This window comes from Clupea harengus, unplaced genomic scaffold (assembly GCF_900700415.2).
Source record: "Clupea harengus unplaced genomic scaffold, Ch_v2.0.2, whole genome shotgun sequence".
In the NCBI taxonomy this organism is placed as follows: Eukaryota; Metazoa; Chordata; class Actinopteri; order Clupeiformes; family Clupeidae; genus Clupea; species Clupea harengus.
Window position 1 is genome coordinate 1 of NW_024880535.1, and position 16,137 is coordinate 16,137.

Genomic DNA, 16,137 nt, shown 5'->3' on the forward strand with positions numbered 1-16,137 from the left:
TGTGCTCCCTCTCAAATATGTACCTGAGCAGCAGGACACAACACCAGAATCTCTGCTGTCAGTTGTTGCCAGTAAGGCATACTGAGTAAGGCATACACCTGATACACATGTAGGTAAGGTGATCCGGGTTACAGGTAAGAGAACAAACTGTAGAAACATCAGCCAGTTAGCAAATCCATATGTTTCTGTAAATGGATTGGGAAAGAGATTTTCTTTCTGAGGGATTCCCAACTTGATTATGTTCAGGTAGTTAGGTGAAGTTAAAGACTCCCAAGACTAAACAAGGTTTATTTAGTGTGAAAGATTGGAGTGTAGTTTTATTGTGGTCCGTTGCTGCAACACAGTTGTGTTCAGATTTTCCTCAAAGTGTCTGACACAGAAAATACAGTTGCTCTTGAAAATACAGTAAAGGAGGCCCACATGAACACAAATTTGTAAAGGTTGAAGGGGGAGACACCATGAGTCTTTCTGTGGGAACTGGTTCTATCTGGTCAAGGTATAACAGCACACTTATGGAAGGCTTTTTTTATGGAGTTAAAGGCTAATTAACCATAGACTTGGTTGGAAAGGTGAGGAGAATACCCCATTTCACAGAACAAAACCAAAAATATGCATTCCTGAACCTGCACCCTGCACACCTGGTCAAAGGTCACTGGGTCTGTCCTACTGGGGTGACCCCTGGTGCTCCTTCAGTCAGGGATCCCCTGGGTCCCTCCACCCCCCAAAAGCCTTCTCCAGATACAGGGCGGTGGCCAGCGTCAGGCGGTCCTGCAGTTTCCAGGCAACCACCTGCACGCCCAGCGGCAGCCCCTCTTGGCTCAACCCCAGAGGACACTGGGTAATCGGCAGACCAAGGATGTTGAAAATGCCTGTAGCAGAGAGGAGGTGGAGAAGGAGAGACATGTTTGAGTACATAAGATACATAAGAATTTACATATGCATGAAAGCTTAACAGTGTATCATGTATTAGACATCACACCTTAAATATGTGGGACAAAGTATAACTGTTACCAGTGTAGGCAAAGTTGAAGGGTCTGAAGAGTGGGTGGTGGTTTATTACAGTTACCAGTGTAGGCAAAGTTGAAGGGTCTGAAGAGTGGATGGTGGTGTCTAACAGTTACCAGTGTAGGCAAAGTTGAAGGGTCTGACGAGTGGGTGGTGGTTTATTACAGTTACCAGTGTAGGCAAAGTTGAAGTGTGTGAAGAGTGGTGGGTGGTGGTGTCTAAGAGTTACCAGTGTAGGCAAAGTTGAAGGGTGTGAAGAGTGTGTGGTGGTTCCCTATCGCAGTTGACTGCGATATAACAGATGGGACATGACGTTAGTCACTGTTCCAATCGAAGCATTTATTCATTCACGCCTGAAAGGCTGCGATTCGTCCATTCCCTCTCCTGAGCCCGCCCCCTCAGGAGCCTATAAATTGGGAAGCACACGGGCGAATCAGTCTCTTTGAAAACTTTGACTCGAAGTGTGACAATCCAAGTACTTCGTTTTACGCTCTGATAAGTTGAAACTTTGTGTGCTTTTACTCTTTCGAGTTGGTGTGTTATTCGGGTTCTTTACCCTCACTAGCTCCGAGTGCTACAAGTTCGACTTACTGTTAAGAAAGTAGAGTCGCTATCCTAGCTGGTTAGCTGGCTAAGTCCCTGACTAGCCTGCTAGCTCCTTGCTACCCAACATTCAGTTGTGATAGTGTGCTCTTGAAATGAACTTTCTTTCTCATTTCAGATTATGTCCAGGCAGGCTTGCCCCGACTGCGGGCACGCCGGAGACAAGGGCAACCGCCACCACCGTTGCGTAGCCTGCCTTGGCACAACGTATTGTGAACGCTCAGACGCCAGGAAGGCGACGCCAGCACCGTCTGGGGTGATCCCCCGGTAGGGCTGCGCATCCCTTCGGCCCCGGGCAGCGGGGTGTCAGGCTACCGCTGTGTAGCTGCAGCCGCACCCGCTAGCCTCTCCCCGTCTGACGAGAGTTACCAAGTTAGCTCGTTAGCTGGCTAGTCCACTGACTACCCTGTGAACTGGGTTGCTGCCTAACTGCCGTCACCGTTGGGAAGGTAAGCAAACTCTGTCTTACTACCTTCACTGGCTTAGTGCCGCGAGTTAAGGCTTATAGACTTAAAAGTTCGAGTTAGCTACCTAGCTTGTTAGCTTGATAGCGGGCTAGTCCACCGACTACCCTGCGAACTAGCTTGTTGCCTGACGGTTATCACCGTTGGGAAAGTAAGCAAACTCGGTCTGTACTCCCATCACTAGCGTGAGTTCCGCGAGTTAAGATTTTTAGACTTAAGAAGGTTGAGTTAGCTACCTAGCTTGTTAGCTCGTTAGCTGGCTAGCCCACTGACTACCCTGCTGGCTAGCTTGCCGTCAACGGCTGTCACCGTTGGTAAGGTTATCGAACTCGCTCTGTACAAATTTCTCTCGTTCCAGTGCCTCAGCAGGCTAAATGCCTCACATGCTGGGACCACAGGGATGCGAGACAGCCGACGCCTGCTCAGATTGGAGAGACTCTCCCAGATGAGCAGTGCACACCGTCGGCAACAGGTAGCGGGGAGTCCGGTAGCCACTTAACTGCTGCAACCGCCCCCGCTGCACCATCCCAGTCCTTCACCCTCCTCCTGGTAACAGCACACCACGAGGCAGTGAAGCTCCCTCACTGCTTTCCAACCAGCCCATTCCAGATGTGGATTTCGGGCTGGAGACGGAGAGCCTGCTGGACAACAGCGAGAGGGCCGTGTGAGGGGTCGACGACACTGAAATGGGCTAGACCGCGGGCACCCTCTCCCCCGGTCTCAGCCATGACCCTGAGTCAGCAGCTACTTGGCACTGAGGGCAACTGTCGAGAAAGACTGCCCGCTGCTCACATGCAACCTTCATGTCAAGCACGGTGTGTCAGTTCTCACAAGCACAGCACTCACATGTCACAAGCACTGACCCTGTAGGCGCAGCAGTAAGTCATGCGTGTGTAAATCCCCCCTCAACGCATCCACCACGGCACCCATATGCCCACATTTTTCAAACAATGTGACGTGTGCCCCCAGATCTTGACCCCCCTCCCTAAGCGGAGCGAACACAGATCTAGACAGCAGCAGGTGGGCCATGAGCGGGTTTACTCCCAGCCTCACACCGGCTTGCTGCCCGCCGTGGGAGAGGGCTGAACAGGTCCCAGCGAACCTGATCGCCTGCCCATTGAAGGGAGGGGAAGTGGACTCCCCACCACCATAAAGACTGCCCGCCGCTCACATGCAACCTTCATGTGAAGCACAGTGTGTCGGTCTCCACAAGCACAACCCTCACATGTCACAAACACTGCCCCTATAGGCTCAGACCTAAGTCATGCTTGTGTAAATTTCCCCTCAACATATCCACCTCTGTATCCATACACCCACATTTTTTCAAACAATGTGATGGTGTGCCCTCAGATCTTGACCCCCTCCCTAGACAGAGCGGGCACAGATCTAGACATGGGCAGATTGGCAATGAGCGGGCTTTACTCCCGACCAATTATTCAACTGAAAGCTCAGCATGACATGTTGCGAGGAGAGCTGGCACGCATGCACTGCGTCGCCATGGGTGCCCAAAACAAGCCCCCTCCGAGATTCGGAGGGACAGTCTCATTTCCTACAAAAAGAAATAGACTCCCTGCTCCAAAAAGAGGCGATAAGTGTGTTGCCTCTCGAGGAGGCAGCCTAAGGCTTCTACAGCAGATACTTCCTGGTCCCCAAAAAGGACGGGAACTATCGGCCAATATTAGATCTACGTGTGTTGAACAGAGCGCTCATGCCGTTGAAGTTCAGAATGCTGACTCCCCGCCGGCTAGTGCAGTTCATAAGACCAAACGATTGGTTCATCACGATAGACCTAAAAGATGCTTACTTCCACGTCCCGATCCACCCCAGAGGTTTGCTTTCGGAGGAATAGCATACCAGTTCCACGCACTCCTGTTCGGTCTGGCTTGGCACCGAGGGTTTTCACAAAGTGCGTGGAAGCAGCCATCGCCCCGTTGCGACAGCAAGGCTTACGCTTGTTCAACTATTCGGACGATTGGCTTCTTTGCGCTCGCTCAAGGGCAGCAGCGGTACAAGACTGCCATCTAGTGGTGGCACACTTGTTTAGACTCGGCTTTGTAATAAACAAGGAAAAAAGCGTTCTGCGGCCCAGGCCAGACCGCACATTTCCTAGGCATGGTTCTAGACTCCACCTCAATGAAGGTCAGTTGGTCTCAAGACCGAATAAATGCCATCAGATCATGCGTGCATCAGTTTCCGGCTGGGACAGTCAGTCCTCGTCCCTGTGCTGCCAAAGGCTGCTTAGCATGATGGCATCAGCCGCAATCGCTCTCCCTCTGGGATGTTGCGTATGCGGCCTTTTCAGATATGGTATCTCTCCTTGAGACTCAGTTCTACCAAGGACAGACACCGCAGAATAATGGTGACCTCCAGATACAGGAAAGCCCTGGTAATCTGGAGGACCCCGCGGTTCCTCGCGGCGTCGGGCCCCATGGGCATGGTGACGCACCACCGCGTAGTGGTGACCCACAGACGCCTCCACAAAAGGTTTGGGGGCAGTCTGCAAGGGGGATATGTGAACGGTCGCTGGTCTGCAGCAGAAGCCGAGTCACATATGAATGTGTTAGAACTGCGAACGGTTGTCCTGGCACTGCGGCACTTTCTACCCAATTAAGTCGTCGGCATGTGTTAGTAAGGAAGGACAACACTTCAGCCATGACGTATATAAATCGCCAGGGCGGAGTGCGCTCCCCGTCGTTGTACCACTGGGCGAACCGCCTGCTCATGTGGGCAGCGGTTCACATCCGTTCCCTCAGAGCAGTTCATATTCCAGGCCACCTCAACTACGGGGCGGACCTGTTATCGAGGGGCGACCCTCAGGCAGCAGATTGGTGTTTACACCCTCAGGTGATAGATCAGATTTGGCTGCGTTTTTACAGGCGCCCAGGTGATCTGTTTGCCAACAGGCAAAACACCTGCTGCCCACTCTGGTTCTGCTAGGGGGCGACAACCCTCCACTGGGGCGTGGACGCACTGAGCCACCAGTGGCCGAGCTTGCGTCTGTACACGTTTCCCCCAGTTTCGCTCCTCCCAGCAGGTGGCTGGGCAGGATAGCGGGACGAGGGCAGGGAGTGCTGTTAATAGCCCCCCACTGGCCCAGTCAGCCGTGGGTGGCGGATCTGATCGGTATGTCAGTGCAACCGGCCTTGGGAGCTGCCTCTTCGGAGAGACCTCCTATCACAGGCGCGCGGGACAGTTTGGCATCCCCAACCAGAACTGTGGCGTCTCAGGGCCTGGCACCTGAAAGGAGCAGGCTCCTAGCTTCAGGCTTGTCAGACGCGGTTGGTGGCCACAATACAGAGTGCCCCGAGCGGTGTCAACCCGGGCTTTGTATACGCTGAAGTGGCGCAGTTTTGAACGATGGTGCGTTGCGCGTCAGCGCGACCTCGTCAACTGCGCGCTGGGCGTCATATTAGAATTCCTACAGCAGTTGTTTGATGAGGGGAAGGCGGCTTCCACTCTCAAGGTGTACCTGGCGGCCATATCAGCCTGCCATGCAGGCATCAATGGCAATTTCCCGGGCAGTCACCCCGCTAGCGTCACGCTTCAGGGCGGGTGTGAGACGGCTCAGGGTGCCTGATAGACACCTCATACCCTCATGGGATCTGCTGGTTGTGTTACGTGCTCTCACAGGGCCTCCAATTCGAGGCCCCTGGAGACAGTGGACATAAAATTTGTCTCTTTAAAGACCGCGCTGTTTACTGGCATTGGCGTCAGCAAAGCGCGTTGGTGACATGCAAGCCCTGTCCGTCAGCCCATCGTGCCTTCAGTTCTCGATCGCTGGGACAGAGTGGTTATGCGACCTAATGCTGCTTACACACCTAAAGTGGTGGCAACCCCATTCCGCAATCAGGTGATTGAATTAGCAGTTTTCTCGCCTCCTCCTTTTGCGTCAGCAGAGGAGGAACGTTTGAATAAGCTTTGCCCAGTACGCGCTCTCCGCTGCTATGTAGAGCGCACTGGGCATTCAGACAATCAGATCAGCTTTGTGTGCTTTGGTGCACGTGCAAAAGGCAGACCTCTATCAAAACCGAGCCTCTCCCGTTGGATAGTAGAGGCTATCGTGTTGTCTTAAGAGTTTGTCTTTAGATCCCCGGAGAAGTTGCATGCGCACTACGCGGGGGGTCTCTTCTTCCTGGGCCTTACTGAAAGGAGTCTCAGTGGAAGATATTTGTAAAGCTGCAAGCTGGAGTTCTCGCCACACTTTCATTAGATTCTATATGTTAGATGTGGCTGAACCTAGTTTTTTACAAGGTGTTCTACAGGCAGACGATCTTTGAATACCCTGGCCTGAGAACGATAAATGATGTATGTGTTCATCAGCGTCTACGTGTTACGTTGCGAATTAACCATTCTAGGGTTGGTTTCCTACAGGCGGGGATCACTGATCCCTGTCGCCTATGTATAAAGGATGTGCCTTATAATGTTCACCACCAGCTGCTGTATGAACCTCTAGGAGGGCAAAAGCAATGTGTAAGTTGGTGTGTGTGATTGGCTACCACTGTATTATCACGCGGGAATGTATACGGTCCCATCTGTTATATCGCAGTCAACTGCGATAGGGAACGTCTCGGTTACTTACGTAACCTCGGTTCCCTAAGCAGGGACCAGGTATAACAAGAGTTGCGTGTACAGTGTTGCTCTTGGATTGTGCTTCTACGCTCAGTTTCCTTTCCAAGACTGATTCGCCCGTGTGCTTCCCAATTTATAGGCTCCTGGGGGCGGGCTCAGGAGAGGGAATGGACGAATCGCAGCCTTTCAGGCTTGAATGAATAAATGCTTCGATTGGAACCGTGACTAACGTCATGTCCCATCTGTTATATCTGGTCCCTGCTTAGGGAACCGAGGTTACGTAAGTAACCGAGACGTTTATTACAGTTACCAGTGTAGGCAAAGTTGAAGGGTGTGAAGAGTGGGTGGTGGTTTGGGGGCCAGATGGGGATGAGGGGGGTACAGCAGCACCCCATCAGTGCCCAGCAGCTCCTCCAGACGCCTCTCTAGCGCCTCCTTCTGCTGCAGGAGGAACTGCGATGGCTTGCCAAAGTGAGCCATCTCTGAGAGGGCTAGACCTAGGACAAACACACACATGAAAGCTATTACACAATCAATACTGTCTGTCTGACATGCACATCGACTGTACAGTATATAGTGGTGGACAATGTGGCTCTAATCCTTTAGTTCTATAGAAGTGAAGCCAAAACCCAAATTTGGAGCCAGTGCTTGGCAGAGTTTGTGCAGTAGAGACAAGAGTTGAAATCAGGCCTAATGATTAAAAAAATAAGTCAGGTATGCCCACTGATGTGTTAGACCTGTCCTCATATCCCGATATCAAGGTTCAGCACTTTCATTGAACTTAATGAAACAACGGAACGAACAAAGTAACATTATAACAGGCTCATTAGACTGCATGGTGACAAGATAACTTTATGTTTCAGTTGAAAAACATGAATTTTGTATTACAGAAGTAAATAGCATATCTGGCTACATTGTTCTACACCCACACAATATTTGGTAAGCGTTTTTGTAACGGGCAGGGGGATGTGTTAAAGTACCATAAAGTTGTCCCCCCAACAATCATTGTAAACACAAATACATCATTTTGAATAATATAGTAATATTAAATAAAAGCACGACAACACAAGCGGTGCTAATTATAAACATAAAACAATGTGTTTTTTAAGTGTTGAAAAATCATAATCCCCCTATTCCTCAATGTGGTTGGGTTCACATGCTATTTCCAACTTGCGGGCTACCAACAGCTCCGTGTTTCAGTCAATACACGGTCAGATTGTGAGGAAACCAACCACACCAGTAAAACAAAGAGGTTGACAGACATTGGACCGCATTCTCGAACGCCGTTAAGAACATGTTAAGAAGAATTTTTTTCTTAACTCCACCTAAGAACAGAATTTAAGAACACTAAATAGCAGTCGTAAATTGGCCAGATTGGAGTGCGCCCATCTTCTTAAGGGCTGGATTTGTGAGAAATCGTTGGTGATTGCGTTCACATTAATTCTACAGACATCCTCGGATTTAAATAATAATAATAATAATAAATACGAGAATATTTGTATCATAAACAATTATGTTTCACATTTATAGTCATGATTCTGCGAGGCATCGTGATGTCCTATAAATAAAAGCACAGCACAAACACTGCAAATGGCATTGAATAAATAAATAAGCACTAAACTCAATCGGGTGGATATAGCCATGGTGGAATAGAATGGACACATCTACATTCTGCAACAGTACCTCCACCTCTGCACCGGTACAGTTAGGTTACATGTTGAAAGTCGCTCCAGTAAAGTTCGAGCAAAGCCCATGCTGACCGTGTGAGAGAGTAGTATTTTAAAATGCACTACACGGCATAACAGACCGGTGTTCGCTTTCTGCTTTGACATGATGTGAGGCAAGTTAAGTTACAAAGGAGCGTAAGGGAGAGAGAGGGAGATTTTTTCATGCCCCCCCCCCCCCAGGAATTACTCTCTGAAATGTTACTGTTTATTGTCCCCCCCAACCAGTGAAATAGGATCTCCCGCCCTGTTGTGTGGTGTGTGTGAGTACAATAGCGCCGGGCCCACCCAAAAATACAAGACCAAAAAAAAAAAAATAGATTGTGTCTAATATGTTTCTAATGTTTCAATGTGTGTCCTTACCTATTGACGCCATAGTATGTGAGGATTCTTCCAAGCATCCACTTGACTAACTCCCATGGGGGCCAAACAGTTGACCCCCCCTCTGCCATCAGCTCTGAAAAGGGCTGTGGGGGCTGGAGAAAACACACCCATCCAACACAGGAATACACTCACTTTGGGCTGTAGTCAACAGATCAGCTATTTATGACCAGTACATACACACACACGCACACACACACACACACTCACATACTCACAAACACACACACACTCACACTCACACACACACGCTCACACAAACACACACACACACACATACACACTCACACACACACACACATATACACACTCACACACACACACTCACACACACACTCACACACACACACACGCACACACACGCACACACACACACACACACACACACAGACACACACATACACACACACACACTCACACACACACACACACACACACACACACACACACACTCACACGCACACACACTCACACACCTACCTTTCCATCTTTGTCAGGTAGGCCCATGAAGAGCTCCCAGATTGGGTGGCCATACTTGAGCTCTGGTAGACGCAACTCCTGAACATCTGACCCCAAGGTCTGCCTCCAGGTGCTCCACAACCTATAGTAAATAGACATACAAAACAACATAACATATACAGTGGGGAAAATAAGTATTTGAACCCCTGCCGATTTCGCCACTTGCAAAGAATGTGTGATCTATAATTGGTAATGGGTAGGTGTATTTTAACAGTGAAAAATAGAATATCAACAAACAAAATCCAGAAAACTGCATTTATAACATTTATGACTTTATTTGTATTTGATGCAGAAAATAAGTATTTGAACCCCCAAGCAAACAGCAAGAATGCTGGGCTCCCAATGAGCAATTATGTGCCCAAGAAGCACACAGATTAGTCCTCATTAGGCCTAACAAGGTACACCCTGATCTCAACTGGTGACATGTAAAAAAATAAACTTGTCCAAAAGAATCATACTTCACCCCTTCAACCTCACCGCCTTGGGCAAGACCAAAGAGTTGACCAAGGACGTCAAGAGATAAGATTGTAGACCTGCACAAGGCTGGAATGGGTTACAAAACCATCGGCAAGCCGCTTTGGTGAGAAGCAGACAACTATTGGTGCGATTATTCGTAAATGCGAAGCAACACCAAACAACTGTCAATTCGCTCTAGGTTCTGGGGCTCCATGCAAGATATCCCCCGTCGGTATCGGTGATCATCCGAAAGGTGCAGAATAACTCCCAGAACTACACCAGGGGGAGCTTGTGAATGATTCTCAAGGCAGCTGGGGACCACAGTCACCAAGAAAACCATTGGCAACACACTACGCTGTAAATGATTTGAAAGTACTGCAGCACTCGCAAGGTTCCCCCTGCTCAAGGAAGCACATGTACAGGGCCCGTCTCAAGTTTGCCAATGAACACTTGAATGATTCTAAGGAGGATTGGGAGACAGGATGTGGTCAGATGAACCCAAATCAAGCTCTTTGGCATCAACTCGACTTGCCGCGTTTGGAGGGGGAAAGAATGGTGAATATGACCCAAAGAACACCATCCCCACCGTCAAGCATGGAGGTGGAAACATTAGCTTTGGGGCTGTTTTTCTGCCAAAGGGTACAGGACGACTCCACTGCAATCGAGGGGAACTATGGATGGGGCCATGTAACGTTGGAGTATTGGGCTTGAACCTCATTCCCCCATTCCCTCCCATTGAAAACGCAACCTTAAGGATTTGGAGAGGATCTGCAAAGAGGAGTGGACCAAAATCCCTGCTGAAATGTGTGTAAAACCTGGTGAACCAACTACAAGAAAAGTCTGACGTCTGTGCTTGCCAACAAGGGTTATTCCACCAAGTACCTAAGTCATGTTTTGCTAGGGGTTCAAATACTTATTTTTCTGCATCAAATGAAACATTAAGTCATAAATGTTATAAAATGCAGTTTTCTGGATTTTTTGTTTATATTCTGTTTCTCACTGTTAAAATACACCTACTATCTACAATTATAGATCACACATTTCTTTGCAAGTGGCCAAACTTGCGAAATCGGCAGGGGTTCAAATACTTATTTTCCCCACTGTATATACTGTATATAACTGTATATACACACAAACACACACACACACACACACACACACAAACACAAACACAAAACACACGGACACACACCATATATATAGCATATTGCGAAAGCGCCTTGCATTTTTCCTATTTTATTGCCTTTATTGCCTTTGGAAGAAAAAACTGAAAACTTGAAGCTTGCATAACTAGTGTGTGTGTGTGTTTGTGTGTTTATGTAATGGCATGAATATGTGTACGCGTCGGTCCTGTGACCTGTCTCTGAGCTTGTATGAGCTGTTTGTCCACGGGAGAAGTATAAAGGGCTTCCTCCATCATGAGGAAACAGAGAAGAAACCGCAGCTTCTTCAAGTCCCACAGGTTCAGACAAGGAAAAGCCTGGGAACACAGTCACATCCATGAACACACTCCACTCACACACACAGCAAACACACACATTGAGCAAGTGTGTAAGCTCTGCAGGTGTGAGAGTAAATCATGAAAGTTTAAAGTGTTCCGAGTGTGTGTGCTTGTCTGTGTGGTGTGTGTGTGTGTGTGTGTGTGTGTGTGGTGTGTGTGTTTTTGTGGTGTGTGTGTGTGTGTGTGTGTGTGTGTGTGCGTGTGTGTGTGTGTGTAACTTGTGAGCATTTGGTCCTGCCATGATCTTCAGCATGGGCAGCAGGTCTTCAGCGTAGCGGCACATGGGTCCGGTGCTGAAGGTAGTCCTCCTGCAGACCAGAGCAAGGAGGAAGTTGGCCGCCATTACTCACAATGTCTGTGTTGGGAAACACACACACAGAGAGACAGTTCATTCACACACACACAGATAACACAGACTCAAACACATATAGTATTGCTGACTGCCATCTAGGACAGAAAGGGCTGTGCAAATGGTTTGCGCCCTTTACGTACAAATCCATGTCTATTATTTATGTAATCAATGATTTCCGTTCTGTGGATGACCATTTACTTTCTTGTGTTAGGAGAAGTTATTTTGCAGTTTCTAATATTTCATTTGTAATGATTTGTATCAAACTTTTGTTTTACCCCTCTGTTAACTGTGCAGGTGGTCTGGTCCACCAGGGGCGGGGAATTCAACCTCTGTAAAAGAGGCGGGTTATCATTGTAAGGGAGGCCAGTGTGGTGAGCAGACACTACTGTTTGGTGTCAGGCCTCAGCAGATCTCACCAGTGTGAGATATCTGGTAGAGCAGGATTGCTATCACTATTTTTGCTAGATTATTTATAGCCAATAATTGTCTTTAACTTTTGCTTTGACTCTCATGTCATTATTCATTTTCCTTCTTTTTGTATATATCTTTGAACCTGGCACTGTAAATATTCTACACGGGTGGTTCTCTGGACTTGGAGACAATACAAAATATTCTACACGGATGGTTCTCTTGGAGACAATAAACAATTGCCCTCTTCACCATCACCATCTGCGTGCCTCCTTGTTTTAAAAAAGACCGCCCAGTCACACATACCCTTCAACAATCCCATTCAATCAGCACACATGAACACTGATTACACTGGTTGAGCATGACTATTAGCACACAAGCACCAGCATGTTCACACACACACACACACACACACACACACACACACACACACACACACCACACACACACAACTGTATGAAACGTACAAGGGGTGTTCTTGTGGCCAAAGATTTCCATTGAAGAAGCAGGGCATGCGGATGCTGCCGCGGCGATGTTCAGAGCCCACCCAATCACAGAACCCCCTCCACCCAGCAGACTAACCCTCACCTCCTGAGAGAGAGAGAGAGAAAGAGAGAGAAAGAGAGAGAGAGCGAGAAAGAGAAAGCAAGAAAATCTGAAAATCTTAAAGATAGTAATTACAAACGTATATTGTTTTTACCAGTTTATAGCACAGCTCCTATACATGTGTTGTTACTGTGTAATTATATATGGGATAACCAGCCTTCTCCAGAGCTCCAGGCTGAGGCTCTTAAGTCACTGGTCTTAAATGGGCGTGTATCGACACAATGACCAGACAACAATGACCAATGAATGCATTAGATATACTGTAGTCATACCCACCTGGAGAAGTGTATAGTTGAGTGTGTGTGTGGTTTTTTTTTTTCATCTGATCTAAACCCAAACAGTTCTACTAACTTATTAACATTATGTATTCAGTACTTAAAACCTGGTATTTAGTTGACCCAACTTTAAATGTACTAGTTTTCTGAGCAAGTGAAGACGTTTTAATTGTATTGGAATGTATTTGTTTGAGTAAACATTGCCTGATAACTCATATTTTTTTAGTTTCATTCAAACGTGACGTCTGACGTCATCAACGTCGTTGCAGGACTAGTTCAGAACAGAATAAGAGATCTTGTGATGAGAGACGGAGACAGCAGACTTAATAATAGTATAGTATCAGTTAGACTTCTATAAGCATGTTCCTCCTGTAGAAGAGGAGTCGACCAACTTCGTAGGGTGACCATATTTGAGTTTGTGAAAAAGAGGACACTTCGTCGCGGGGAGGGGCGTGGTAGTGTGTAGCATACAGATGACCCCGCCCCCTCCGCCGCGACGGAATTTTGACACTTTTCCACATGCAGATGTCATGTGCTGTTGTAAACAATGCAACTAGTGGAAGCGGCACGGTGCTTAGTGTTGCCAGATTGGAAATGGTGAAGTATCGTATTAAATGCTCAAAATGATCATCTTTGGAGGATAATTATCGTGCATCTGGCAACACTGAGAGGCCGGTCGACCAATGACAGTTCTCGCTACAGTCAGAGCTTGTGCTAGAAGGTGGAACGTAAGGGAGATACCCTTTCCTAAACTTGTATGGGCGTAAAAACTAGTTTGTGAAGGACCCAGAGAAACACAAATATCCGACGAGGCAAAATCTCGGACGATTTTGCAATCACTGCCGGACGCATGTCCGGGTAAAAGAGGACGTCTGGTCACCCCATCAAAGGAGATATTTTAGTAATCCTGTCGCTGCTAAGCGTCCTTATCTGGTAAGTAAACAGTGTTTTTTAGCTGTTTGTTGCGAAAAAATTGTGGGAGCAAGTGAAATTGCGATAAGAAGTGGCGAATTTCCCTCTTTGTAATTATTATTGAGTAATCACGTTTTGGCTGTCAAGTAGCAAGTTCAGTTGCACGACTGTTGGCGCTGGCGGCTAGGAAGCTAAAGAGCTAAATAGCTAGTTAGTGGGTTATATCCCCCCAAAAATGTTCATGTGCAAAGTAAACAACAATCAATTGTTTATGTTGAAAACCACTCATGTTCTACAGAAACACCATATAATTCATATCAGCATGCTAATGTTATATGTAACTTTTTAGCAGCTAGCTAGCTTCTATGTGTTTTAATGGATCTGATGGATAAAAGTGTTAGCAGCAAGCTAACAATAATGGTCGAGAACTTCAGTTAAGATCTACAATATTCTTTTTGCCCTGACAGCATTCGTGTTGCATATAAACAACAAACCGATTTGATGTAGACATATAAGAGGATAAGAGGAGTAAGAGGAGTCAACCAAAGGAGATATTTTTGTGTACAGGCAGAAGGCATCACGGACTGGCAAGACAGCAGAGGTGTGCTACGGGTGATCCTCGAGGCTTATGACCTTCAGGTATGTCTAGGATTAACTGCACAACAGTGATCACATTTAGTTTGTTACTGAAACTTTAATATTAGTTGATACTATGTATTATTAATTGCCAGTTTTTTTGTAAGTGTTTGCATTGAAACTCTCCTGGTAATTGTATTGATGGTGTTTTGCAGGAGGAAGAGGAGCCAGATTTTGATGATGCTCCTGTTACTCTCCTTACATTCGGGTCCCGACCCCTTCAGCTGCGAGAACATCTTTGAATTGGGTGCAGAGGATTTCTGAGGCATTTATGTTGTTGTTTGGCCTGATATATGCTTTCAATTTAGAATATCCCAAAAAACTCACGCACACCTTCTCATACAGAACCTTTTTATGTGTCTGGATGACAACAAACCTCTGAAACCGTCCTTACTCACCTTAAAAAAATATTTGTTGAAATAAACGATTGTTGTTGACTTGTTAATTTTGTAACGCTGTTCTTTAAAGCTTTGATGTAATCTTTTATTTGTCAGTTGTTTTACAAGAAATATAAATGATGTGATACCTCTTAAGTTTTTCTCATCTCACTCTTTTTAATAGAAATCTTACATAGATTTGAATGTTTCTTGTAGAGTAACTTTCAGTTTAAAGTCAGTTTGTAAACAGAACCAGAAAATCAGTATATGTGGTCAATAATTGAAAATAAGTAGTGCTCACTTAAAAAAAGTTAGCTATTTAAGTATTACCTACTCAGAATAATCAAGCGGAGTTAACTTAAAAAAAAGTAAGCTTATTAAGTATTATTTACTCAGAATAATTAAGTTGAACTCTTTCACAAATATTAAGTGCACTGAACTTGATTTTTAAGGCTTAAAACTTAATTTTATGTTGTGTTGTTGAGTGAAAATAATTTAGTACATAGAGATTAAAAGATTTAAGTATAAAAATATTTGAATATAAGTTCAGAGAACTTAAAAATTATGAAAACGATAACAAAATAAATCAGTTTAGCTGATGTATCATTTTAAAGTTAAGTTTACTTAAAAATAATAATATATGTACTCAAATTTTATTATGTAATCGGTTACATCAAAAGTTTTAAGTACTCTGAACTTGTTCAGGTTTACAGTGTGTGTATATTTATCTTGTGTGTGTTTTTTTTCATCTGTGTGTATATTTATGTGTGTATTTATGTGTGTGTGTGTGTGTGTGTTTTTATCTGTGTGTGTATGCACTTACCTGAGCTCCCTCCAGGTGTGCGGTCCAGGCTGTAGGGATTCCTCGTGAGGCCGTACAGGCGGTTGTGGCTCTCGCTCCACATGCAGAGTTCAGGGGTGTTGGTGACCCCTAGCGGAATGGCCCCTGCCCTCTTCAGGTTGGCCACATTGGGGGCATCCACACTCGCCAACACCCCCGCCTTTGAGGGCAGGCCAGAGGTGTGAGGCATGCCTGAGAGGGGAGGGGGGGAGTAGGTATAGCATTTCGTAGAATAAACAGTGACTTTTATAGTGACACTAACTGCAGGTTTTGAGGTGAAGAGTTAACTGAGCTTTGCCTGCTTGTATGAGTGTGATGGAGCCATATAACACCTTTAAGGACAATGTGTGTATGAGTATATACTGTACGTGGGAGTCAGCCAGTTATAGGCCAGGCAAAGTAGTGTTTTTCGACAGACAAATTGTAAAAGAATTTTTTGCAGCTTAGATCATTTCTCTGAGGTGTCCAGAACAACATACTAAAAGTCCTAAGAAATCCTAGTTGAGGA

At 46.3% G+C, this 16,137-nt stretch overlaps 1 pseudogene; it reads right to left on the reverse strand.

The window, feature by feature from the left end:
• Positions 1–290: 290 nt before the first annotated feature.
• Positions 291–15,827, reverse strand: LOC122132350 (annotated as a pseudogene).
• Positions 15,828–16,137: the final 310 nt, after the last annotated feature.